The 4,182-nt window shown below is 38.2% G+C and overlaps 1 pseudogene; it reads left to right on the forward strand.

Annotated features, from left to right (window-relative positions):
• The first annotated feature begins 529 nt into the window (after positions 1-529).
• Positions 530-1,282, forward strand: LOC116480098 (peptidyl-prolyl cis-trans isomerase A-like; annotated as a pseudogene).
• Positions 1,283-4,182: the final 2,900 nt, after the last annotated feature.

Genomic DNA, 4,182 nt, shown 5'->3' on the forward strand with positions numbered 1-4,182 from the left:
ATGTGCACAATGTACCCTAAAACCTAAAGTATAATTAAAAAAAAAAAGAATAAAGAAATTTAACACAGACCGGGCGCGGTGGCTTACGCCTGTAATCCCAGCACTTTGGGAGGCCAAGACGGGCGGATCACGAGGTCAGGAGATCAAGACTGTCCTGGCTAACACAGTGAAACCCCGTCTCTACTAAAAATACAAAAAATTAGCCAGGCATCGTGGCGGGCACCTGTAGTCCCAGCTACTTGAGAGGCTGAGGCAGGAGAATGGCATGAACCTGGGAGGCGGAGTTTGCAGTGAGCTGAGATCGCACCACTGCACTCCACCTGGGGGACAGAACGAGACTCCGTCTCAAAAAAACCAAAAAAAAAAAAAAAAAGTGAAATTTAACACAAATAAAGTAAGCAGTTAAGTTACAATGAAGGATACAAAATATTCATACTTCTCTACTGTACTACCTTTAAATCAATATGACAAAGTCATTTTGTCTTTATGCAAACAATTAACTTGATATTTTCATACAGTAAGAGAAAAAATGGGCTTTGCAGACGCCGCTGCCGCCAGGAGCCCTCTACTATCAGCTATTGTCAACCCCACTGTGTTCTTCGACATCGCTGTTGACGGTGAGCCCTTGGGTGGCATCCCCTTTGGGCTGTTTGCAGACAAGATGCCAAAGACACCAGAAAACTTTCATGCTCTAAGCACTGGAGAAAAAGGATTTGGTTATAAGGGTTCCTCCTTTCACAGAATTATTCCAGGGGTTATGTGTCAGCGTGGTGACTTCATAGGTCATAATGGCACTGGTGGCAATTCCATCTAAGGGGAGAAATTTGATGACAAGAACTTCATCCTAAAGCATGCAGGTCCTGGCATCTTGCCCATGGCAAATGCTGGACCCAACACAAACAGTTTCCAGTGTTTCACCTGCACTGCCAAGGCTGAGTGGTTGGATGGCAAGCATGTGGTCTTTGGCAAGGTGAAAGAAGGCATAAATATTGTCGAGGCCATGGAGCGCGCTGGGTCCAGGAATGGCAAGACCAGCAAGAAGATCACCATTGCTGACTGTGGACAACTCTAATATGTTTGACTTGTGTTTGATATTTTATCTTAACCACCAGACCATTCCTTTTGTAGCTCAGGAGAGCACCTCTCCACCCCATTTGCTCCCAGTATCCTGGAATCTTTGTGCTCTCGCTGCAGTTCCCTTTGGGTGCCATGTTTTCCTTGTTCCCTTACATGTCTAGCTGGATTGCAAAGTTAAGTTTATGACTATGAAATAAAAACTAAATAACAATAAAAAAGAACAGAAGAAATGATTGGTAATTGACTAGGGACTTTAGAAAAATGTTTAAACTCTGTAACATTTCATTCTTCATCTTGCATTCTTATTAGATATCACTTCTACCAGACATCATTAACAGAATTAAGGATAAAAAGCATATGATCCTATATTCCTAATACTCTTTATACCAAATTAGTTACTTAGAAAGAGCTCTATGACCTTGGGAAGTTATATAAGTTTTCTGAGCCTTGGTTTTCCTATTTGCAAAGAAATAGCAATACTATTTAAATGAGCCATTCCATGTATCATTGCATGACTCTGAATTTCCATATTTTGTCTTCCTTCCATGAAAAATGACAATCTCAGTTGCTTCTTTTAGTATCAGATTGTGCCATTTTATACATTATGATAATTAAAGTAATGATCAGAGACTAGATTTTCAAGTGCACATTTTGGTGTGAATACATTTCTCAGTCGTCCCCTTCTGGCTTGGTAGGATGCACCAGCCCACTCATGCCAGCCACTGAGGTTAGGATGCATTCTGCCTGTGAAGATCCCAGATTTTCACATCACATTGGCTTTATCAGCTTCCACAGCTGCTGGAGAGTGCAAGGTCCTAAGAGGCTCTAAGAGACACTTAGACACCTGTCAAACCAGGTGCACTGGGGCAGCAACTGCCCACTAAACATCCAGGCTGGTATGCAGCCAACTCCTTCTCTACCCTAATAATTTTTTTTAAAGGCCAACATAATCACATTTAAATTACACAACACTTTCCCATACAGAAATTTTTACAGGCACTGAAAAGAGAGAAAAGTGTGCTTTTTAAAAAATCTGAAGCAAAGTTAGGACAGAATCCAAAAATGAAGCTTACTCAGCCTGTTCTGAAATGTAACCTGCTTGTTAATCATTAATGAGACGTTAAATTTATGAAACCTTGAAGTGAAACACAAGACTAAGATTTTGGCATCAGGTTTCATTTGAATCAACTTTCTGGAGAAAAAAAACAGCTCAGTAAGTTGAACTGCAGGCTGCAGAGGCTACCCCAGAGCATCAGTGTTGTTCTGTAAAATCACACTATATCATCAGCACACATGTGCACAAGGGAGAAAACACATTAGACTGTAAGATAATCGTCAAGCAGAGAAAATAAAATATGCCCTCAGGCGTCCCATTTGTAATTCCCTTGAATCCATGTTCACAAGGCTTTCTTTTCTATACAATTTGACAAGTTAATGCAAACCACTTTATGTAGTCACTACAAGGCCCCAAATCCCTGAAGTTTTGTAGGGATAATTTATGGTCAGCTAAAGCAAATGCCTTAGAGAGGTCAATAGAAATTGCTTCTATCACACAGTCTTCATCTATTGCATTGGAGATAGTGTGGGTACCGTATCCTGGGTGATTGGTTTGCTGTGAAGCCTGACAAGAAAGGAGTCAGCAAGTCCTTTGGCTGTAGATAGTTTGAAATGTGTACATGTACATTTTTTTTAACAGGTAGAGCCAAAATAGCTTTCTGCTGAATCAAACCTCTTAATTTCCTTTTTGTGGAGGTGAATTATACTGGCAATGTCTTCAGACTTGAATGAGGGGAAGACCTCAGAACGGAGATATTTTCTTTGCTATTATCAGAATTGGCAAGTGAAGAAATGCAGGCTCTTCATAGATACTGTATTACAATTTAGTATTCACCAGGAAATAATTCCAAATTTTCCAGTGCATAAATGAATCTCTCTCGTAAAAATCCACATTAATCCCTCTGAGTGCATTTATTTGTTTGAAGGCAAATCCCTCACCACCATCACCAAAAGACATTGGTAAAAAAGATAATGACATTAAGAATCTGGTGTTTGTCAGTCTTGCTGTTTTAAATCTTTACCGTTGAAATGGTTACAGTTAAGTATTTTAAAATATTTTTCACATATATGTATGTGTGAATAAGGTATATACATATTAGGAATGATCTCTATTCTCAGAAAAAATTCCAGATGTTTCCAGAGATTAATTTCCTAGTTTTTTTATATATGTATATATTTCATATATATATAAAATATATTATTAAATTAAAGAGCAGGCAGATCACAAAGTATTTCTCAAAGAACAATATAACATTTTTAAATTTTATTTTTTATTTGTTCATTTTAATCTGAGTGTTTCTCTCTTTGACTCTGTAGTACCTCTGGTCTACCAGCACAGGAGAATAGAAAGTAGGGTGGCCTACCATTCAAGAAAGAGTACTGGATAGGTTCTCTAACTTATCCAAAACATATAACAATCTTGTCTTCTACACATCTATCATGTATAGATTCTATCATGTATATTTGCTCTCAAATAAGGGGAAAGATTTTTGTAATAGTCAATGTTTGGTCATGAAAATAGAAGCTATTTTATTATTGTAAGTATGAAGGATTTCAATAGAAGAAACTAAAAGTTTTACAAAACCATTGTATGGATCAGAGAGTAAAGAAACGGAAGCTCTCACCAATATTTCCAGCCTATGGCACTAAAGTAGATGGTTCTTAAAAATTCCTCCAGAAGTCACTGAAATCTCAAGAACTGCTGAGTGGCTTCCACTGACTATTTGAATCTGCAATACCAAGGAGAACAATTCTCCAGAAGTCACCATGAGCTATCTAAGCTATACAAAGCCTAAAGCAGGTGAGATGTAGGATGTTGTCAGCAAGCTGCTGTGAACTTCTTGTCTGTTATCTATCCACACCCTTGGCTTCAAAGGCTTCTCAAGAATAATTCTCTTTTTTCTTCTACCTTCCAAATCTCAATTTAGTTCATCTCATTGGCAGACTGTGACCTAAACTATGGGGAAAAGATAGATTGAAGAAATGCATATTCAGGCTTTCTTTCTGTAATAGAAGTTAATAGTGATTAATTTTATAATACCCTAATCA

This window comes from Hylobates moloch, unplaced genomic scaffold (assembly GCF_009828535.3).
Source record: "Hylobates moloch isolate HMO894 unplaced genomic scaffold, HMol_V3 SCAFFOLD_13, whole genome shotgun sequence".
Lineage (NCBI taxonomy): Eukaryota > Metazoa > Chordata > Mammalia > Primates > Hylobatidae > Hylobates > Hylobates moloch.